At 31.5% G+C, this 25821-nt stretch overlaps 1 protein-coding gene across 4 annotated transcripts in view; it reads right to left on the bottom strand.

Annotated features, from left to right (window-relative positions):
- The window catches only part of LOC127706940 (peroxidase-like protein), a 145691-nt gene that overhangs the window by 22305 nt on the left and 97565 nt on the right, over window positions 1-25821 (bottom strand). The window contains exon 1 of one of the 4 annotated variants that reach the window (XM_052211654.1): window positions 19509-19560. The exons of 1 other annotated variant lie outside the window; for it this stretch is intronic. The gene's annotated coding sequence lies outside the window, so the exon portion shown is untranslated. Of the gene's footprint in view, window positions 1-13089; window positions 13132-13638; window positions 13710-19508; window positions 19561-25821 lie in introns of those variants that run through there. 2 more of the 4 variants (XM_052211653.1, XM_052211655.1) reach the window with 2 other exon arrangements.

The following is a 25821-nucleotide window of genomic DNA, read 5'->3' as shown; positions in this document are numbered from 1 at the left end:
ACAAGAAGGAGGATTCATACGTGAAAAGTTTGAAACACATCCTTTAGAGTATGTTTCAGATGATTTGATGTTTTTTCGACAAAAAAGTAACCGAAGTCAGGTTTATTAGCATGCATAATCACATTGTTATGATACGAGAATTCAACGCTTCTTCTGAATGTTTTATGATTGCTTACATCATATACATAGATATAAGTAGATGTGGTATGAATGCCTATGAGACAACTCTCCATCCAAGTCACATTTTGTAAAAGTAAACCATTATAGGTCAAAGTACGGTTTTCAACACAGAGCCGTGGCTCACACCGAACAGCAAGCTATAAAGGGCCCCAAAAATGACTAGTATAAAACCATTCAAACATGCATATTTTAATGTTTTATTACTTTATCTCATTTGAATTTGGGTTTTCTTAAAATGCATGATACCATTGTTATGATACGATAATTCAACGAATTCTAAATGTGTAATGATTGTTTACAACATAAATATACACATGCATATTTTGATGTTTTATAACATTTTCTCATCTGAAGTTAGGGAAAATAAAATGCACAATAACATGGTTATGATATCATAATTCAACGCTTCTTTAGAATGTTTTATGATTGCTTACAAATAAACTCATCATAGATACCAGGATTAAACTTTTGTACGCCAGACTCGCGTTTCGTCTTCAAAAGACTCACCAGTGGAGTTCGAATAAAACAAGTTAAATATGCCAAATAAAGTACGTAATTGAAGAGCATTGAGGACCTACATGCTTATTTGTATGTTTTATCACATTACATCATTTAAAGTAAGATTTATTATATGTCTAATATATCGATTTATTTTTACATTACCTTGTTTCATTTATCATTGTCGATCATGTTTACTGCATCAGCATTGTCATGTAGTTATTCATAACAGTAATATCGTATGTTAGACATACATTGATGTTAATTTTAATTAGACATATAAGTATTTAAAAATAATGAGACATGAATATTGGTTTGAATGATTAATACTTGTACTGTGTCCTCAAATATGAAAATGTATTTTTTATAAAATATGAATGATTTCTTGGAATCTGTTATTAACTTGTAGCAATAGAAAAAAATCAACCTCGAACTAGATGTAATGAAACACGGTACCAGCGTTGTGGATTTGTTATAATTTGAATGACTGCAAAACAAAATTGATTTAGTAGTGCCATTTCTTTATGGTAATAAAGACCACTAAAATACCTGAACGCAAAGTTTCTCTGGGATATTTTTTTCATTTGTATTAATTGCTTCTAGGAAAATATTCTCGACAAGTTTTCTTAGTTTAATTAGCAGCGTATAAACACACAAATTTGTGGAAACATTGTTTATCTCGTTAAATGTATAAGAATGTATGAATAGCACATGGTCTTCGGTTATAAAAATATGTAAAGACATCAGGAGGGCAAGCAATACTGCCCAATCCAGACACCTATATACAATTTATATTTACCAAAGGCAAAGCTATATATATATGAAAAGAAAGCTAAGGACAGTTTCCCCAAAGGGCATAAATGAAAAAACATAGAATGAGTCACTCATTTTCCCTACCATCACTCATTTTCCTGACATCATTTGTTTCCAGTTACTCCGGTTTCCTTACTTGACCATTACAGTTTTAAGGATTCTTTTGGATTTTTTTTGAATTTTACTAGTTTAAATACCAGGGTTCTTTTCATTTGGTAGGGATGCATCCACGTCCAATTTTTTATCCTTAGCCCAAATTTACTATTATTTTTTCTTTTCATTATGAAACTGCTATTTATTTGGGATGATAAAAGCCTCTGTTTGAAATATTTTACCAGCTTATATCGATCAGTGCTGTTTTTTTTTTGGGGATGTATTTACACGCAGTTGTTGTAACATCTTAACTGACGTCATTTTGGAATTTTAGAGTTGTGCCAGTTCATATCTCTAATTACTATTTTCATTCTAGGCATGTCTTTGAGTCGTTTTTTCGAAATTTTAAAAGTTTATTAGCGTCTCTACATATGATGTTCGGGTGAAACTGTTTCACTTTTTTTATTGTATATAATTCAAGATTGCTATAGTTTAATAATCAGAATAGATTGATCTGATTCATTTTACATCGTGCTTATACTGATGAAGGATATCTGTTATCCAAAATATTCATAGTTACATTTGTTCGTTTATTGTCATTTTATATATATATATATAAGTCTATAAAAAGGACCAACCAGCAAATTAACTATGTACAGGATCGTCTAGAATAGACGATACTGTGCAGATAAGGAAACAATTATATAAGTCTAGAGATTTGCACAACGATACTAATATAAGATGGTATTATACGAAGATGTTGTTATTAAATCGTGTTGACAAATATTTCGGCTTAACAAATAGCCTTCCTCAGTGTCGTATATATATATATATATAACCAGTCTAAAAGGGTACAGCATCACCAAAAAATGACAATAAACGAACAAATGTAACTATCAATATTTCGGATAACAGATATCCTTCATCAGTATGAGCACGATGTAAAATGAATCAGATCAATCTATTCTGATTATTAAACTATAGCAATCTTGAATTATATACAATAAAAAAAGTGAAACAGTTTCACCCGAACATCATATGCAGAGACGCTAATAATTTTTTTTAAATTTCGAAAAAACGACTCAAAGACATGCCTAAAATGAAAATAGTAATTAAAGATATGAACTGGCACAACTCTTAAATTCCAAAATGACGTCAGTTAAGATGTCACAACAACTGCGTGTAAACACATTCCCCAAAAAACAGCACTGATCGGTATAAGCTGGTAAAATATTTCAAACAGAGGCTGAGTTTTTATCATTCCAAATAGAGAGCAGTTTTATAATGTAAAGAAAAAAATAATAGTAAATTTGGGCTAAGGATAAATAATTAGACGTGGATGCGTACTTGTACATCCCTACCAAACGAAAAGAACCCTGGTATTTAAACTAGTAAAATTCAAAAAAATCCAAAAGAATCCTTAAAACTGTAAGAGACAAGTAAGGAAGCCGGAGTAACTGGAAACAAATGATGTCAGGAAAATGAGTGATGGTAGGGAAAATGAGTGACTCATTCTATATTTTTTCATTTATGTCATCTGGGGAAACCGTCCTTAGCTTTCTTATCCAAAACCTTTACCGAGCAAGTCTTTCGGCCCTTGACCAACCCTCGTTGTTGTCTACGATTGTGAATGTAAGGTTGTTGAGATCAGCTTGGGCGTGCCGGACTTACTGGGAGGTCGGGCTTGAGGGCATAAATGAAAAAAACATAGTTAACTTTTACCTGGTTGGCTGCACGCGCCTGATGAAGCTAATTTGTTTAGCGAAATATTGCGTGAATAATATAAAATATAACAACTAATTTTATTACACTCATTAGTGTGTTAAAGTTACATTCTTAGGCACTTATATGATTTAATGTAGTAACTGCATTAGTGTATTTACAAACTGATCCACGCCTAGATAGATTGAATGTTAATTGTTGCTATTTTTAGATACTATATATATGTATATATATATATATATTATACAAGTCTAAATTGAAAACAACGTTCAAACCTATGATTGCGTTGGATAAAAACCGCAATTTTTATACGTGTGCATGCAAAACAAATTTCTTGGTAGAGGGGTCTAAATACAGCACAAACAACATTTTCCAAAAGACCAAATGAGTGAAAAAGTATATTTTAACAAAACGCATTTGACTAGCAGTTCGAACAACTGATGTTCTTAAACCCTGCTGACTGCCATTGGCGATTGCCAAATAAACGGATCACAAGATGTAACAAAATAGATCTTATTATCAATTTATTACCAAACAGAAAACAATAAACTTGCGGAAAAGATGGTATACTGCAAACATGAGGTGCAACAATTTGTACACCATATCCGGATTTCGACAATTAATGTCTCTTCAGTGATGTTAGGAGTCGAAACGGTATTTGGAAGGCCATATAATTTACCTCAATTTAGGATAGACTCTTAAATTTTAAAAGAGTCAAAATAGGATGAACGGATCATATAAACCCGATGGCAAATATAATACAAGCCCAAACGAAAAAATATAAACAAGTCTAAATTGAAAACAACGTTCAAACCTATGATTGCGTTGGATAAAAACCGCAATTTTTATACGTGTGCATGCAAAACAAATATATATATATATATAAACTCGACAATGATCATAATTAAATTGAAAATAACATTCCCCATTACATCATAAAACGTAAGCCAGAGAACAACTTTTCTTCCTCGACAAATCAACAGATAGTTGTAATTGTATGCAATAAAGATTATAAACGTTTTGGCAGGCAATACTGATCCAAAACAGAACATTATCATTTTATTAATAAAGATAATAAACGTTTTGGCAGGCAATACTGACCCAAAACAGCTGAAGCATAATATTTTATTACTGACTTAATCCTTTATATCCTCATCAATTCAATAAACGCATTCGACTTGAATCACGAAGACGGAAATCCAATCCATTAGCTGCAGCAGAAGTCGCGGCTTTGATTAGTGAAATTTCTCTACATGTGAAAACATGTTATCTAAATTCAACAATTTATTGTTTAATTAGGTATGACAAATCTGACTCACTGACCAGTACAGAAACATCATAAATTAACAGTACAAATAGCTCCCTCTTTATTTAAGTCTGAGCTGTAAACAATACAGAATTAATCTTCCCTGCTGTCTTAAATGATTTTATTAAGCATTTCTAATTAGCAAATGATCTTTATATCGGGATAAATGACCGTCGGCAGTCTTCAGTGGTCATCAAAATGAATAATTAGATGGCGTATAGTCTAAAATACGCACAAAATGATGATACATTAAAACGAATCGAAGCATTGTTAATTGTTTATTTTGGACATTTTGTAATTTCAATATCTGTTTAGTGTGCTATAAATCTTGTATGTTAATTTAATAAAATCGGTGAACACGAATTTGACAGCTAATGCCCCTTTATACTATTTATACTTAAAGAAATTCGTGCAATGCGTATTAAGCATATCAAGGCACAAGTAAGAGAATATTCAAGTTCAATTGATTCTTATAGAACAAACAAAATTGAAGTAATGTATTATGTAAATTTATTCACCAAATACAATTATATAGTTATTAATTATGTCAGATGTAATGTAATTTGTGAAACCGCATGAACAATATTTTAATTCTCAATCATTGTGATGCTGATAAGCGAGCATAAAACATATAAAAATAAATATTTAAAACATGTTCTTATTCCAACTTAATTCTTTTCCAGAAATAAACCAGACCCGGATAACACAAAGTACAGTACTTGCAACCTTAGGCGTTACTATTTAAGGGATCATGTAGCGGTCATCGATCAGTCACCGATCTGTCAAGTTCGCGTCACAAATTCGTCAGACTTATAGTAAAAATCTTTGACTGGTCGGACGGATCGGACGGATTGACCTTTCTGACGGATTGATCTCTACTACGTCACATGTTAAACTCATACAAACTACGGAATCTTAGTTTCGTTTCATTTAATTAAAATGGCGCCACGGAAGAATACGAAATGTTCAGGATGCCAGATATTTTATTGTTAATCATTCAGCAAAGTTTATAGAATTGATTTTTTCTTTTTATAGAAGAGAAATGTGTAGATGCAACTAAAATTTAAATATTATTAAAGAATTGTGATTGTCGTTAATATTCAAACCCGATGAGTGATAAAAATGGTGTTTATCGCGATTGTTAAATCTACTAAATTTGCCGAAAATTCTCTAAAAAATGTAATGAAATATTAAATAATTGCAAATTTCGGTGAATTATTTTCAAAGGTATGAAGAAATATGCAAGTAGAACACTTTAAAATAATGCAAACAAAATATAAATTATATTTCCTTAAAATAAAGAAATAATTTCATTCTTATTAAATAAAAACAAGAGTTTACACAAATTTATGCTTATATTATTCACATTTTATAAGAGAATAACTTATTCAGAGGCATTTAAAACGACTGATTTCAAATAACATTGCATTATTTTGGTTAAAAAGAAGAAATATTGGCACATTTTAACAATGCAAACACAATTTTAGTATCTTTTCTCTGATATTTATCATAATTTGTGAAAAACATCCCTTCCTGATGTACATAAAGTACTAAATTGCAATTTCAAAATTCGAAACATTGCGAATAGTATTTTAGTATCTTTTCTCTGATATTCGTCCTGTCTTATGAATAACAACCCATCCCGATGTACAAAAAGTACTAAAAACTAATGACAGCTTATGATTTCCCTTAAAATAATGAAATAATTGCGCTCTCTTTCAAAACACACAAAGTTGAGGCATCCTTATCCTTAGATTAGTCAATTTAAAAAAATAATAATCCAGAGGCATTTGAAACGACTGATTACAAATATGTGCTTTGATTTTTATGAAAAGAAGAAATATTGGTTTTTTAAAACAATGTGAACAAAAATGTAGTAACTTGTCTCAAATATTTATCTTTATTAATGAAAAACAACCCATTTGAATTTACAGAAAAGTGCGAAAAAACTATAGCGGATCATGATTTTCATTAAGATGAAGAAATAATTGCACTCTTAATCGACACAAACAAAGCTTTGAGTATCTTTACTTTTATAGTATTTACATTTTATGAACATTAACTTATCTAGTGGCATTAAATTGCATGTAAGTGATAAATAGGGCACTTTTTTAAGTCTAACATGATATCTTTTATTGGTGATACAGAAACACTCTGAGCATTGTCACTATTCTGCAATTATGTTTTTTTTTAGCAGAAAAACAAAAGAACCAATAATAAAGACATTGCATATTATGATGCGTTAAAAGAAATATATGTATTTTTCTAATATGTGATTGCGATCTAGCTGATAACAAATGTCGGGTAAAGGTGTCTCCGTAGAGGTCCGCGTTTATCGTATGTAAATGCAGCGGAGTTCGGTTTACATAAAAAATTTAATTATATACGTATCCGTCCGATACGTGCATATAATTATTTGACTGATCGATCGCTGACTGTTGTCACGGTAACTCTCACATAGCTTATTTGAAGTATCTGACGGATTCTATGGGTCATTGATCAACAATCATTCATCGATCAATAAAACATCCGTCACCGATAATTCACTGATCAGTCAAGTTCCCGTCAAAGAGTAACGCCTAAGGGTGCAAGATCTGTAGTAATTGCTTCGTTATTGATGTGATTAAAATGATACTTGGTTAGTATACTGTTTATAAATTATGAAAATCGTTGTTAACTTGCGAAGATTTTGTCTGTTTTCTTTAAAGCCTTATCAGTTTTGATTCTCTAAACTATTGATTTCTTTGGCTTTCCATTGTTTTAATTCTCGAAAATATCCGATAAAAGTTATTGCAGAATCACGTTTTGTTTCCACTAGAAATGGTCTCATACTTTTAAAATTATCATTTCATTGCACAAAAAGATAAGTAATCAGGCATTTTTAAGGATAAGATTGATTGATTGATTTGTTTTTAATGCCACTGTCAGCACTGTTGGCTATTTCATGGCGGTCAGTTTTACTTGATTGAAGAAGCCGGTGTGCCCGGGAAGAACCACCGATCTTCGGTAGGAATCCTGACAATCCCAGTCAATTAAGATTAGAGTCGAGTGCACCTGCCACATGCGGGGTTCTAACTCACAACCGAAGTGTTTACAGGCTAGTGATAAAGTAGTTGAACTACTTAGACCACTAGGCCACCGAGACCCCTTTTAATGATTAGAAATAGATTTAAAATATGGATTTAAACCAGAAAGAAATAAGTTTACATACAAGTGAATGCGTGTCAAACAATTATTATTTTTTTTTCAAAAATATAAACTTGTGTACACAAAACATGTTTCACAGGGGTAGTGTGAACGTATTCTTTGTTTAAAAGTTCCGTTGCATAAATCATAAGTGCATCTGTACGTAATGAAAAAGTACAACATCAGTACAAATAAATCAACGACTAAGATTTGAAACACGTTCCATGGTCATTTGTTGATTAGTGACAGCCGCTTAATTCGTGTAATGCATAATTGCATGTACATCATTGTACTACTTTTTAATGAAAAGTAATCATTTTACATCATTGAAATTTCAACTTTAAAATGAACAAAATGAATAACACCAGCAACAACAGATTGATAGACTTTAGTCGCAACCAAACATAAAAACTTAAACTGTTGAAATCAATCTTATAGGGTATTATCAAATGTACTTATGCTAAAAAATTCGATGCATGAATTTTGATTTAATATTATGCTTGATTACATCATTTTGACAATTTTGTAGTATTATGAAGGAGTGGGGGCTCTAAAAACTCATATTGGTCTCAATTTCATGAAATTTTCAAAGTCTACTTATTCTAATGTGAATAAATTTTTTTTTTAGTTGAACAGTTTTACTTTCAGGAACGAAAACATTTTTGAGGTATTTGACGTCATAATGCAGTGTTTTGACGCTACTTCACGTGCAGAAATAGGATTTTTTCAATCTTTATCTAATTTTCACTTGGTATATGTACGAAAAAACAAAGCAGTCTTGCCCCAATAAAATATTTTGTCATTGTACCAATATCAACAAATTGCATCTTGTGTGTAAATATTTTCGTGGGGTAAAGCTGCGCTAATACTGAATTTTGATGAAAACTTTGCAAAAAAAGGCATCAAATTATCGCAATTTTTAATAATTATCAATAGATTGATGCACTGGCCAGCATGAATTTATGTTTACCGTGTAATTTTCCCGTGCTTTATTCACAAAAGCTCAAACACATCAATCGAATGGAAAACAACTGTCATATTCCTGACTTGGTACAGGCATTTCCTTATGTAGAAAATGGTGGATTGAACCTATAAACCTATAGCTATCTAAACCTCTCACTGGTATGACAGTTGCATAAAATTCCATTATATTGACAACAATGTGTGAACAAAACAAACAGACATAATAGGAACACAGCAGTCAACATTGTGTTATAATCTTAATCACTATAAAAACAAACAAATATTTCAACAAAGAAAAACAAAATGGCATATAGACAAAGCACATAAGCAAAAAAGAAAGACAAGAATACAAAAAATGACCATAGCACAATACCGAGCCACGCCAAAAGGATATTACCAAAAATTCACTAAACAGTAAAGGTTAATAATTTACAAAGACAAATAAAAGAACACTATAAAACGTTGTTAAGATGATAAACAACGTCTGTACATCGAATCTACTCTTCAAGACCATCATGTATTATTTGTGAAGTTGATACGGAATATTTATCAATCAGGTCTTGGTATCTTCCGATGAACTTTTTTAGAAAAAGGACGAGACGTTCTTCTAGACATAACCCTAGTTCATCAACTTTCTGCTCAGACACTGGTGACGTTTTATAAAGTCTGAGTAGCAGCTGCTAGCTCTTGAATACCGAATGAGTTGGGAAATGTATATCCCATATGCAGGTGAAGTTGATCTATTGCTACTAAGGTGGGGGAAATTAATAATTTCAAAATTAAAAGAAGTGCCTACGGAACTGAAATACGGATTTTTACTAGTGCTATTTTAACGGAGTACTATAGTGGAACGCAACTACCGCTGATTCGTATAAGACATGTAATATATTAAAAATATACTTTGGAAATAACCGAAGAACATCAGTTTTTATTTTTACAAACGTACTGAAAGAACTTGAATAATTTAATGATGTGATGTACCGGTAACTCGGCTTTGGAAGTTGCGGATTACTCTGTTATGAATACACTATATTTTTCCTCTCATGATGTATTTGTCATCACAGCAAAGTTTTATTCTAGTTTGTTTGTCGATTTGTTGCATCCAATGAATTAAATAAAAAAAAATTAAGCAGAGGCGGATTTAGGGAGAGGGGCCCGGATACCCCATAGGGAGCTACATATAATTTATGATAAATGCATAGACGTTTTACAAGGATTACTCCAAACGTTGGATTTCTAGGCTCCCCCCCCCCCCTTTTTTTCAAAATCCTAGATCCGCACCTGATAAGAAAAAAGGATTCCTAGTGCAGGTGACGAAAACTTCATTTTTCATGTTTACACTCTCTATGATTATGAAAAAAGGGTATGGACCATGAATCAATGACCGAAAATTAATGTACTAAAATCTTAAATATATAATTTATAAAGGATATAAAGACTGAAAATAGACCACTCCATTAATATTTAGGAAAGATAAATATGAATTGTTAAACCACTCTGCTAGGTTTGATTTCGTGGTTCGTATACATGTTACGTCATGGTCGCACCAAGCCATGCTCGAATCAGTGCAATCATGTATATTTGTTTCCTTTTTCTAGTTGTTCGTTGTTAAATGTTATCACTTCTAATATGAATCCATTATCAAACAAAAAGATGAATAAACGTGAATGGTCTTAATTTTAATATATGCATATACTTCACTTACTGCATGGAAGTACGTACAAATATTCCTCAAATAACAAATATTCAAACTATTCCAACTTCAAATTAAATGAATTGAAATGTGAGTTTTCATGTTTTTGATGTTTCATTCGTTTCACATGTTTCACCTGCACATTGGCTTGTGTTATTCAGCTATGAACATTCAAATATATTTGAAGCCCGTGACCAGTATTTTCTATAAATAGATACTTATATAATTCTTTAGCAGTGGACTTATGATTGATAGAAAAAAGCTTCTATAAAGATCTAAATTATGTCGCTTGCAACGTCGAGTGTGAACAAAGCTTACATGCTGTAGAGTTAATTGTAGAGAAATTGCAATTTTTAATGAATTTAAACGAATTCTACGTCAATATTTAGAAGAAAAAAAAGATTTGATGCCTACGTTTTATCTATATAGAAATAAGAAGATGTGGTATGATTTCCAATGGAACACCTCTCCACCAGAGACCAAATTAGCAACTATAGGTCACCTTTTGGCCTTCGACAATGAGCAAAACCCATACCGCATAGCAAGCTAAAAAAAAAGGCCCTGACCTGACAAATGAAAAACAATTCAAACAATGCATGTACAAAACAAGAAACGAAAAACAAATATGACACACAGCAACAAACGCAAAATAACTGAAATACATGCTCCTGGCTTGGGACATGCACAAACAGAATGAGGCATTGTTAAATATGTGTGCAGGCGCCCAACCCTCCCTTTACCTGGAACAGTGGTGCAACAGCACAACATAAGAAAAAAACATTAAATTCAAATGAAAATGCTTAACTCATCAGATCGATACAAAGCACAATAACAACCTACAAAAACACTAAAGAAACAAATTAAACACCTGAGACGCTGACTCTGCGGTATGAGTTTTGCTCCTTGTTAGAGGCCGTATGGTGTTCTATAGTTGATAACCTCTATGTCATTTGGTCTCTGGTGGAGAGTTGTCTCTTTGGCAATCATACCGCATCTTCTTATTTTTATATCTGAGAGAACTCGCAATTACTAAATGTTAGTCCAAAGCCATATATGTTGATATAATAGACTTTAAGTTTAAGTCTATAAAACTAAAACCTTGTTTGCCTATCTGAGCGTCCGTTCGTCACACGATATTTTTGACAAACTTTAATCAGAAACAGCTGAACAGAATGACTCATAATTTACAGCAGTTTCACAGTGATGAATAGTCAATGTGAGAAATGCAACAAATCAAGTCACAAAATTGAGTTAAAAAAGAGGATAAAGAACAAAATCAAAACATAGATGTGATTTACAGCCGTACAAAATTACCAGTTAAGATTTTGAGTAATGGCGAAAGGTTTTCGTGTCGACATAGTTTCTGTATGACAACTTGACGGTGCAATCATTCCACATCTCCTTTTTTATTTGTATTGAATTTGATACACTACATTAATTAAACAAAAGATCACCTTATCGAATTTGAAAACACATAGTACGTGTTTCACGATACATAATAGTTTTAGGCATCATATGCATGTATCAATTACATTAACAGTATCAATTTAACTGCCTCATATGCGCATTTCGGCAAATTATGTCTTTTCAATGATGTTCGAGGTAATATTTGAAAATCAAAAACCTAATACTTGCGTTGAAGAGCTGGTAAAACTAATTCCCGAATTCTTAGTGGATTTCTTCTTTTCCTGACCTGTTGATTGTTTTTATTTAATCAAGGTGTGGTTCGTCTGATCTTAGTTCTTCATTGGTCAAAATTCAATTATAACGTCAAATTTTCTTCCTTTAATCTGAATTCCTAATTGTGACGTCCCGAAAAAAGGCGACCATTTCTGATGACATTTCATCGAAAGAACACATGTTTACATATCGTTGGAAAATAAGTTTGTCTGCATATAGTCTAAAAATCATCAGAGAAACAGATTCTACAACAAAATCTCGTGCAAAACGAGCCTCGCGTTTAACATTTGAAAATGTAACTGTCTCGGGTGGAGAAATATTGTATCACACACGATGCAGTGGTTGAATCTTTATTTAAAGAATATAGACGATAAATCCGGAGCTATGAATAAGGAAGATTAAATCCTTTTTTTTAAAACTGATTTCTAAAATTTCGTTAACTACAATAAAACAATATCCGCATTTTCATACAAACACTTAAATACTGAATTCTGGACAGGTGATACCCTCGGGGTTGACAGAACACCAGCAGATCAAGTGGCAGTAATAACATAATGTTATCAATTTTACAAAAATATATTTCTATGCAATTGTGTTTGAAACAAAATGCTAGTTATCCCAAAGAAGAGCCGATGCGCAATTATTATGTAATATTCTTTAACTTTTCATGTTTTATCTATGTACTAAATGTAATAACGACAAAATACGTGTTTTATACTAGATAAAGGGCGACGAATGTCATGCATTTTTAAATAAAGTGTGTAAAGGACAACGCACGTCTTAAATTCTAAGTGTGTCCGTGTAAAATTTAACGATAGCAACTCTGACGCTAATAAATTTTATTTTGTTCAGGAAAACATTAATCAAACCAGTTTATCAGTATATTAGGCTACAGAAAAACCTAGTATTGAATTTCTTTACATTTAAAATTTTAGTTTCTTTTGATAATATTTACCTCGAGTGCTAGGTCTTGCTCCTTAAATGGGAAGTGAACATTTTTTAGTATTCACAACATCAATCACTGAGCAGGTTCCCTCCTGTCTTTGGACAGACACTTGCGAAGTAGAGCTAGTATTGTGACTACTCCTTTCAATTGATTAGTAAGGAAAAAAAAGCACAAAGAAAAGTGCACAATATAAATCGATTGATATAAGGTTATCTACTATAAAACATCTAAAATTAAGAGAATACTTATACTATTTCAAAGGATGCTCGCAGTTCTGAAAGTTGAATGAAGTATAAAATTTTCGAAAACAAGGAATCCTAAAACTCTAGTCAAGGATGCTATGCCTGTATCATCAGTCATACTGTTAAAACGTTAAGCCAGGTACACAACAAAAGTGTCAAAAAGACGATAGCAGATCAAGCGAATTATGCTTTCCTTATGCAAAATAAATAAAGTCATCATAGATACCAGGCTTAAATTTTGTGCGCCAGAGGTGCGTCTCGTATAGAGAAGACTTCTCCACAAACCATTTTTTTGAAATACAAAGACTTTCCTTACCTATATCTTGTATGTTGCCTCTAATGACTGTCTTAATCAAATGTCAACCACATGCATGCATTGTCATATATGTTTTCAATTTAGACTTGTATATATATATATACATATTTACATGTGCAAGATTGAAAATTTTTACAGAGGTGAATGTATCGATAAAACAAGATAACTATATCCGAGTAAAATTCCACACATTTGATCATGACAATCGTTGTACTTACTACACGGTTATTGACCTTTATATAAAAAGGTAAACAAGAACAAAAATTACATATAAAATAGAAGATGTGGTATGATTGCCAATGAGACAACTCTCCACAAGAGACCAAATGACACAGAAATTAACAACTACAGGTCACATGCCTTTCTAAAATATATAATAATGGGATATAAAAAAATTGCCATCTCAAAATATTGATGAAGATTTATATTAAACGAATCATAATTTAATTTGAAAATGATATTTATTTGAGAAATTAAGAGTTTAACTTAGTTTACTTTATTGTTACAAGTTTTAAATAACCAGACAAAATAATATTTTCAAATATTAAAAGAATATAATTGATGAGGGTACATAAATCCGTTTAATTAAGTACGATACTAGACACTTAATTTTCAGTCATCTATTTCTGAATGACGTACCAAGACGAGTATTGGGACGTAATGGTAGCAGAGTGATCGATATCATTATTTTATAATTTGAATGACTGCAATGCAAAATAGTAAGCAGTGCATTTCTTTATGATGATAAAGACCAATAAAATAGGTCAACGCATCTTTTTCATTTGTATGTATTGCACTAGGGCAATATTATCGACAAGTTTTCTTAGTTTAATAAGCAGGTACACAAACACATATTTGTAGAATTTTAAAGCTATGATCTAATTAAAGTAAAAGAAAGTCAACTTACAAAAATATGAGATACACAATATAAAACAAAGTCACACTTTTAAATAGAAAGGTATCACAAGAATTACCAAGATACTACATACCATACAAACCAAATCAACCACCAACACCCGACTCTTCCGATACGTGAGCACAACCCACGGTTTTACCTTTTAAAATTGAAACTCACTCCGGTAAATGAAAAAATATGTTCGGCTTAAAAATTGCCGAAATTAATTTGATGCAGCATATGGGCGTTTTTCAAAACCTATATTTCATTATAAGTAGTGTTTGAGGTAAAAGATTAAATGAGGAAAGCATTAAACGCATTCTGATTCAAATACAATATCTGTGTCCACACTAGGTTAACAAGGATCTGACAACGCTCCGTTCTACTTTATGCTAATTTTGCTAAACTTTATAATGAGAAGAAACTCGTTTCATATGACTTTAATATCATAAATGTTATGACAAGTTATTCAAATTAAATGATGAAATTCGTGCAATGCGTTTGAAGCAGAGTAAGACAAATTACAGAGAATATTCAAGTTCAATTGACACCTCGACAAAACAGAGTTGAAGAAATACATTAAGTAAATGTATTCATCAAGTACAATAATATCGTTATTAATTATGTCAGATATTAGGTCACTTGTGAAACCTAATGAACACTGTATTAATTCTTAATCATTGTGGTGCAGATAAGCCATTATTATACAATTATGACCCGTAGAAAAGATGAGTGACCAAAATTTTTCAACACGAAAGAATTATTTCACTGAGGGCGCAGCCCTCAGTGAAATAATTATTTTAGGGTTGACAATTTTGGATATTCATCGCTTCTAAGGAGCCACAATTGTTTTATTATACCGAATGAACAGTGGATGGGCCGTTTGAACCATTGAAGAAGATCTAACCTTACTGTAGTAACAAACACAAAATAAAATGTTTGAAAATAAATGTGTGTCTTAAAATGTCTCGTATGTACAAAAAAGGTAGAATCTTTTTGTAAAATATTGATGGCCCTGAAATGGTTAAGATTTGAACACAATAAAAATAGGGAATTAAGAAAAAAACTCAAAACATAGATGTATTTTACAGCCGTACTAAATTACCAGTTAAGATTTTGAGTAATGGTGAAAGGTTTTCGTGTCGACATAGTTTCTGCATGACAATTTGATGGTGCAATCATTCCACATCTCCTTTTTTATTTGTATTGAATTTGGTACAATAGACTACATTAATTAAACAAAAGACCACCGTATCTCAATTTGAGAACACATAGTACGTTTTAGTAGATAGATATAAGAAGATGTGGTATGAGTTCTGATGAGACAACTCTCTATCCAAGTCAAAATTTATCTAAGTAAACTTATAGGTCAAAGTACGGTCTTCTACACGGAACCTTGGCTCACACCGAACAGCAAGCTATTAAGGGCCCCAAAAATTACTAGTGTAAAACACTCAAACGGGAAAACCAACGGTCTAATCTATATAAAAACGAGAAACGAGAAACACTTATGAACCACATCAACAAACGACAACTACTGAACATCAGATTCATGACTTAGAACACGTGCAAACAATCACAGCGGGTTTAAACGTTTTAATGGTACCAAACCTTTACCCTTATCTGAAACAATAGTGTAACATCACCACATAGAAAGACACACTAAAAAAATATCAATTGAAATGGCTTAACTCAATCAAAAGACATATTAACACCAGTGAACATACACTGAACAAACAAATTTTACCTATGATACAATGTAAATACAAAATAAATAAACTAAGGGAAGAACAATTAAAGTAACATGTTATACCGCTGTGAAATGTTAAACAAATTTAAGAAAAACAATATGCTTGAACAAAAATATCAGCCATTTGCAATTACTTTAAACACAGGTAAATGAAAATAATTTTGTTGTTAGGTATACTTATACAGTTCAAATGGAGAAAGGAAATGTTTTTACAAAATAAATAATTTTGATGCTCATAGTACGAAGAAATGAAAATTTATAGTTATATCTTAGTAAAACCATAGCAGGAGACAATAATAAAAATAGCAGGCGTTGATGAGTATTTATACATCCAAACACCATAATATATAATAAACAATTAAGAACAAAGATATAATAAACACGTGGAGGCTCTCTCACAGGCAAACAACCCATAATTGAAAAATATAAGAGCATACACCATAAGCACGGGGACACATTCTACTGCATCCACATATATAAAATAGCCTTTCAATACCATCATTGTCATGAAAATTGTTTTGACTGGTATTGTGAAAATAATTTGATAAAGTTCGAGATTGCATGTTCGTTACGTAAGTGCGTCACTGTTTGTGATGTCCTGTGGTGTCTGCGGTTGATGGAAGATGTTCGTTGTTGTTCTGCGGTTTGCATGGTTTTTCGACTATTATATTATTTGATTGTGCGTTTCTCTGTGATGAGTGTTCTTGTGTGTGTTTGTGCTGTATTTCTGTCACGTAGTGTTGTCATTTTAGCGATATTTTTTAACATTGTCATATAAGCGGGAAGTTTGGCTAGACATTAAACCAGGTTCAACCCACCATTTTGTTCTTAAAATGTCCTGTACCAAGTCAGGACTATGGCAGTTGTTATAGAATAGTTCGTTTCTATGTATGTTGGCGTTGTTCCTTTGTTTTCCTCTTATAGTTGATGTGTTTCCCTCGGTTTTAGTTTGTAACCCTTTTTTCCTTTCTCTCAATAGATTTATGACTTTTGAACACCGGTATACGACTGTTGCCTTTATTTACACAATATCGGCAAGTTTTGTCTTTTCAATGATGTTCGGGGCAATATTTGAAAACATAATAATAGCGTTGAAGAGCTGGTAAAACCAATTCCTGAATTCTTAGTGGATTTCTACTTTTCCTGACCTGTTGATTATTTTCATCTAATCAAGGTGTGGTTCATCTGATCTTATTTCTTCGTTGGTCAAAATTCAATTATGACGTAAAATTTTCTTCCTTTAATCTAATTTCCTAATTGTGACGTCACGAAAAAAGGCGACCATTTCTGATGACATTTCATAGAAAGAGCACTTGTTTACATATCATTGGAAAAGAAGTGTGGTTACATATAGTCTAAAAATCATTAGAGAAACGGATTCTATAACAAAATCTCGTGCAAAACGAGGCTCGCGTTTAGCATTGGAAAATGTTACTGTCTCGAGTGGAAAAATATTGTATCACACACGATGCAGTGGTAGAATCTATATTTAAAGACAAACAATATAGTCGATAAATCCGGAGCTATGAATAAGGAAGATTAAATTCCTTTTTTAAAACTGATTTTTAAATTTTTTTAAACTACAATAAAACAATATCTGCATTTTCATACAAACACAGGGAACTGACTTCTGGGCTGGTGATACCCTCGGGGTTTACAGAACACCAGCAGATCAAGTGGCATTAATAACATTATGTTACCAATTTTGAAAAAATATATTTCTATGCAATGGTGTTTGAAACAAAATGCTAGTTATCCCAAAGAAGAGCCGATGCGCAATTATTATGCAATATCCTTCAGCTTTTCATAGTTGATGTTTTACCTATGTACATTTTTTGTACTATTTGTACTAACGACAAAATCCGTGTTTTATACGAGATTCTTATATAATGTTCTTCTTTCACTTTGGAAACAAAGACATGTTCTTATTCCAATAAAACATGGGCTACACGTGATTGACGTCGCAATTGAAATTGCAGCGTCAGTTAAATTTTGAACAACGCCGGAGATCAAAATGGACATTTGTGTTGGTGTTTCTTGCTAGGAAATTAATTTAAATCATTTTAAAAGTAAGTTTAAATGTATCTGTTCACTTTTTTTTGTTAAATTGTCGATTTTCTATAACGTTTTTGGTTCATCAAATCAAAATGGCTGCCTTCCGAACGTGTATTATAGGTCCGCTTTGTAATACAAAAGATAAAACTTTTCATATTAGAATCGAAATAATTCTATCATGCCATGCTCTATGCTAATTTTAACATTGGTAGGCATTATATTTGTCAACATTTAACACATCGCTAACGCTCGGTATAACGATATTGACAAATATAATGCCTATCCTTGTTAAAATGAGCATAGAGCATGGCATGAAAAATAATTTCGTAATAAAGGGCGACGAATGTCGTGCATTTTTAGATAAACTATGTAAAGGACAACGCACTTCTTGAATTTAAAAAAAAAAACAGTATGTCCGTGTAAAATTTAACGATAGCAACTCTCACGCTGATAAATATTATTTTGTTCACGAACACATTAATCAAACCAGTTTATCAGTATATTAAGCTACAGAAAAATCTATTGGTCTACTTTACATTTAAAATTTTAGTTTCTTTTTATAATTTTTACCTCGAAAGCTAGAAATCTGTGTGGTGAATGCGACATTTCTGAAGTGTTAAAGATCTTACATTCCTCAATATAGTTCATTCTGGACTTGTTCTTTAAATGGCAAGTGAATATTTTTAAGTATTTACAACATCAATCAATGAGGTTCCTTCCTGTCTTTGGACAGACACTTGCGAAGTAGAGCTAGTTATTTGACTACTCCATTCAATTGTTCAGTAAGGGAAGACAAAGCACAAAGAAAAGTGCACAATATAAATTAATTACGATTAGGTCATTTACTAAAGAACATCTACAATTAAGAGAATACTTATACTATTTCAAAGGAAAGTTGAATGAAGTATAAAATTTTCTAACAAAGAATCCTTAAACTCTAGTCAAGCATGATTTGGCTGTATCATCAGTCATACTGTTAAAATGTTAAGTCAAGTACACAATAAAATTGTCAAAAAGACGATAGCAGATCAAGTGAATAATGTTTTCCTTATGCAAAATAAATAAAGTCATCCTAGATACCAGGCTTAAAATTTTGTGCACCAGATGTGCGTTTCGTATACAGAAGACTTCTGCACAAACCATTTTTTGAAATACGAAGACTTTCCTTACCTGTATCTTGTATGTTGCCTCTAGAGACAGTCTTAATCAAATGTCAACCACATGCGTGCATTGTCATATATATCAACGCAATCATAGGTTTGAACGTTGTTTTCAATTTAGCCTTGTTTATATTTTTTCGTTTGGGCTTGTATTATATTTGCCTTCGGGTTTATATGATCCGTTCATCCTATTTTGACTCTTTTAAAATTCAAGAGTCTATCCTAAATTGAGGTAAATTATATGGCCTTCCAAATACCGTTTCGATTCCTAACATCACTGAAGAGACATTAATTGTCGAAATCCGGATATGGTGTACAAATTTTTGCACCTTATGTTTGCGGTATACCATCTTTTCCGCAAGTTTATTGTTTTCTGTTTGGTAATAAATTAATATTAAGATCTATTTTGTTACATCTTGTGATCCGTTTATTTGGCAATCGCCAATGACAGTCAGCAGGGTTTAAGAACATCAGTTGTTCGACCTGCTAGTCAAATGCGTTTTGTTAAAATATACTTTTTAACTCATTTGGTCTTTTGGAAAATGTTGTTTGTGCTGTATTTAGATCCCTCTACCAAGAAATTTGTTTTGCATGCACATGTATACAAATTGCGGTTTTTATCCAACGCAATCATACAATGTAGGTTTGAACGTTGTTTTTAATTTAGACTTGTTTATATTTTTTCGTTTGGGCTTGTATTATATTTGCCTTCGGGTTTATATGATCCGTTTCTCCTATTTTGACTCTTTCAAAATTCAAGAGTCTATCCTAAATTGAGGTAAATTATATGGCCTTCCAAATACAGTTTCTATTCCTAACATCACTGAAGAGACATTAATTGTCGAAATCCGGATATGGTGTATAAATTTTTGCACCTCATGTTTGCGGTATACCATCTTTTCCGCAAGTTTATTGTTTTCTGTTTGGTAATAAATTAATAATAAGATCTTTTTTGTTACATATTGTGATCCGTTTATTTGTCAATCGCCAATGGCAGTCAGCAGGGTTAAGGAAAACCAGTTGTTTGACCTGCTAGTCAAATGCGTTTTGTTAAAATATCATTTTTCACTCATTTGGTCTTTTGGAAAATGTTGTTTGTGCTGTATTTAGATCCCTCTACCAAGAAATTTGTTTTGCATGCACATGTATACAAATTGCGGTTTTTATCCAACGCAATCATACAATGTAGGTTTGAACGTTGTTTTTAATTTAGACTTGTTTATATTTTTTCGTTTGGGCTTGTATTATATTTGCCTTCGGGTTTATATGATCCGTTTCTCCTATTTTGACTCTTTCAAAATTCAAGAGTCTATCCTAAATTGAGGTAAATTATATGGCCTTCCAAATACAGTTTCTATTCCTAACATCACTGAAGAGACATTAATTGTCGAAATCCGGATATGGTGTATAAATTTTTGCACCTCATGTTTGCGGTATACCATCTTTTCCGCAAGTTTATTGTTTTCTGTTTGGTAATAAATTAATAATAAGATCCTTTTTGTTACATATTGTGATCCGTTTATTTGTCAATCGCCAATGGCAGTCAGCAGGGTTAAGGAAAACCAGTTGTTTGACCTGCTAGTCAAATGCGTTTTGTTAAAATATCATTTTTCACTCATTTGGTCTTTTGGAAAATGTTGTTTGTGCTGTATTTAGATCCCTCTACCAAGACATTTGTTTTGCATGCACATGTATACAAATTGCGGTTTTTATCCAACGCAATCATACAATGTAGGTTTGAACGTTGTTTTTAATTTAGACTTGTTTATATTTTTTCGTTTGAGCTTGTATTATATTTGCCTTCGGGTTTATATGATCCGTTCATCCTATTTTGACTCTTTCAAAATTCAAGAGTCTATCCTAAATTGAGGTAAATTATATGGCCTTCCAAATACCGTTTCTATTCCTAACATCACTGAAGAGATATTAATTGTCGAAATCCGGATATGGTGTATAAATTTGTGCACCTCATATTTGCGGTATACCATCTTTTCCGGAAGTTTATTGTTTTCTGTTTGGTAATAAATTAATATTAAGATCTATTTTGTTACATCTTGTGATCCGTTTATTTGGCAATCGCCAATGCCAGTCAGCAGGGTTTAAGAACATCAGTTGTTCGACCTGCTAGTCAAATGCGTTTTGTTGAAATATACTTTTTAACTCATTTGGTCTTTTGGAAAATGTTGTTTGTGCTGTATTTATACCCCTCTACCAAGAAATTTGTTTGCATGCACACGTATAAAAATTGCGGTTTTTATCCAACGCAATCATAGGTTTGAACGTTGTTTTCAATTTCGACTTGGCTATATATATATATATATATATATATACATACATAATAACATGTGTAAGATTGAACATTTTTTACAGAGGTGAATGTATCGATAAAACAAGATAAATGTCCAAGTGAACTTCCACACATTTGATCATGACAATTCGTTGTACTTGCTAGACAGTTATTGACCGTTATATAAAAACGTAAACAGGAACAAAAATTACATACAAAAAAGAAGATGTGGTATGATTGCCTATGAGACAACTCTCCACAAAAGACCAAATGACACAGAAATTATCAACTATAGGTCACATGCTATCTAAAATATATAATAATGGGATATAAAAATATTGATGATGATTTATATTAAACGAATCATAATTTTATTTGAAAATGATATTTATTTGAGAAATTAAGAGTTTAACTTAGTATACTTTATTGTAACAATTTTTACATAACCAGACAAAATAATATTTTCAAATATTAAAAGAATATAATTGATGAGGGTACATAAATCTGTTTAATTCAGTACGATACTAGACACTTAATTGTTAGTCGTCTATTTCTGAATGACGTACAAAGACGAGTATTGGGACGTAATGGTAGCAGAGTGATCGATATTATTATTTTATAATTTGAATGACTGCAATGCAAAATAGTAAGTAGTGCATTTCTTTATGATGATAAAGACCAATAAAATAGGTCAACGCATCTTGGATATAATTTTTCATTTGTATGTATTGCTCTAGGGCAATATTATCGACAAGTTTTCTTAGTTTAATAAGCAGCGTATACAAACACATATTTGTGGAATTTTAAAGCTATAATCTAATTAAAGTAAAAGAAAGTCAACTTACAACAATATGAGGTACACATATAAAACAAAGTTACATTTTTACATGTAAAGGTATTACAAGAATTACCAAGATACTACACAGTATAACAGACCATATCAACCACCAGCACCCGACTCTTCCGATACGTGAGCACAACCCACGGTTTTAACTTTTAAGTTGAAACTGTCGCTCCGGTAAATAAAAAAAATATGTTCGGCTTAAAAGTTGCCGAAATTAATTTGATGCACCATATGTGCGTTTTTCAAAACCTATAATTCATTACAAGTAGTGTTTTAGACAAAAGATTAAATGAGGAAAGAATAAAACGCAATCTGATTCAAATACAATCTCTGTGTTCAAACTTGGTTTACAAGGATCTGACAACGCGCCGTTCTACTTTCTGCTAATTTTCCTAAACTTCATAATTACAAGAAACTCGTTTCATATGACTTTGATATCATAAATATCATGACAAGTTATTCAAATTAAATAATGAAATTCGTGCAATGCGTTTGAAGCATAGTAAGACACATGATAGAGAATATTCAAGTTCAATTGACCCCTTGACAAAATAGAGTTGAAAAAATGCATTAAGTCAATGTATGCATCAAGTACAATAATATTGTTATTAATTATATCAGATATTATGTCACTTGTGAAACCTAATGAACACTTTATTAATTCTTAATCATTATGATGCAGATAAGCCAATATTACACATATAAATTAAACATTATGAACATGTTTGATATCAATTTCATTCTTTTCCATATATTAACCAACCCAGGTAACATAATGTAGCAATTGCTTCATTAATTATTTGATTAAGATGCATCTTGCTAAGTATACTGTTAATAAATTATGAAAAGCATTGCTAACCTTGGAAAACGTGTCTGTTCTCGTTTAAGTGTTGTGTGGTTTTGATTCTTTTAAACTATTTTTTTTTTTTTTTGGTTTCCATGTTTTTAAATCTCGAAAATACCCGATAAAGGTTATTCCAGAATCACGTTTCGTTTTCACTAGAAATGGTTTCATACTTTTAAAATTATTTCATTCCACAAAAAGTAATCAGGCATTTTTAATTTTTAGAAATAGATTTAAAAATATGGAGTAAACAAAAAAGAAAAACCTTAGAAATAGATCATTCTAGTTTGAAAGGCTAAGGCCGCGTTCATACTGAGGCTAAGCAGTTTTGAAACAAGTTTAATATAATTTTGAACATTTATTTAAAAGTATTAATGCGTTAAATCAATGACATAGTTTTGAAAACACTTGAAGCTGTTGATTGGCGTTTGAATATAGAATCGAGTGCGTGTCAAACAATTGATTTCAAAAATTTAAACTTGCGTACCAAAAAAAGATATGTTTCATATGGGAAGTGTGAACACAGTCTTATATCGAAAACGTTCAGTTGAATAAATTCTAAGTGCATCTGTAAAGGAAAAAAAACAACATCAGTACACAACAATCAATGATTAAGATTTGAACATGTTTCATAGTCACTTATTAATCAGTGACAAACGCTAAATTTGTGTAAACAACATATACATCATTGTAATATTGTTTTATGAAAATAATGAAGTTTCAACTTTTAATGAATAAAATTAAATTACAATCAATCAACAAAATATTGATAGACTAAATTCAGTCGCAATCAAAACATTTAAATTTGAACTGTTAAAACAATTTTATATGGTATGTATCAAATGCACTTGTGATCAGAAATTTGCTGCCTAAAGTCTGATTTATTGTTACATCGTTTTGACCATTTTATAATATTATGACACAGAAAACAATCAAATGAAGTTTTACCTTTGCATTGCAAAAATTAAATCACAAAATTGAGTCAAAAAGGTAATATGCAAAAAAAAATTCAAAAAGTAGATGTAATTTACAGTCATAATTATTAAGTCAGGAATTTCGTAACTATAAATTACTTAAAACATTTACTTCATTCTTTCTTAGATACAAAGATTTGATTTGTAAACTTGGCTGTACCTGTAGAAAACTTATTAAAAACGGTATTTAACATCCTAAATTTTACGGTAACATTGTACTAAAAGCGCGGAATTCATTATGTGATCCGTGTTAACACATCGACCCTTTAAACAAACTTATTAGTAAAGGTTATCTTTTTAATGTTTTAATAAGATCTTTGAATATTGTTTACACTGGCACTGCCATCAACAAATTAAAACATAACTAAATTTGTATTCTTTTCGAATGGTTTTTGGGATGTATAAATACACATCCACGTTAATTTTCTATTTAGACACTTGCAATTCTTCTGCTTTTTTTGCTTTTTGTTTAAAAAGTGTTAAACATGTAAAGAAGCTTAATTTTGTTCAATATCCAAATGAATACTGTTTGCACTTTGCTCTTTAAGTTCACAAACCCTTGTAATTCTATGTGTTGTAACATGAATAAGTTGGTGTATTTTTGAATATTTGAATATTGAACATTACTGAAATCATTATTTTCAGGATTTTCCTGACCACAAAAGATCAACCCCAGTGTTAGTTAGTGTTCGCTTTTATGTGTAATTGTTGTGTTTGTGGACTGTTGATTGGCTGTTCAACCTTTTTGCTTTGGTAATGGTGGTATCTTTGTTTAATCCTATCATGGGTTACGATTTACGAAGTTCAACAGGTTTTTTTTAACACAACACAGAGCTTTTGGGGTAAAAATTATCAAAGGAAATTGCAATGCAATATTAAATGATAAGAAGTTCAATACTTTTTTTTAGCTTAATATTATAAATGTTTAACTGAAATAAAATAACTGTTCTGATTTTCAGAGTTGTTATCATTAAATTTTACACGTATACACTTTATCTAAAGTTAACGTTGTAAGACATTCGTCGCCCTTTGTCTCGTATAAAACACATATTGTGTCGTCAGTACAAATAGCTCATTGTTTAAACATAAATAATGAAAAGAATCCTTCAACGAAAGCCTCGTAAGTGTCATTTGGTACCACACTAAAAGGATGTTACATAATAATTGCGCATCAGGTCTTCTTTTAAATAACTTACATTTTGTTTCCAACACCTTATCATAGAAATATATTTGTGTAAAATTGGTAACAATAATGCTATAACTACCATTGGATCGATACCTCTGCTGTTGGTCTGTAATCTCTGAGGGTATCACCAGCCCAGAAGTCAGTACTTCGTTGCGTGAATGAAAATGCGGATATTGATTGTTTTATCG

The sequence above is a fragment of the Mytilus californianus genome, unplaced genomic scaffold (genome assembly GCF_021869535.1).
Source record: "Mytilus californianus isolate M0D057914Y unplaced genomic scaffold, xbMytCali1.0.p SCAF_6, whole genome shotgun sequence".
In the NCBI taxonomy this organism is placed as follows: Eukaryota; Metazoa; Mollusca; class Bivalvia; order Mytilida; family Mytilidae; genus Mytilus; species Mytilus californianus.
This window is presented reverse-complemented; position numbering and strand designations above follow the sequence as displayed.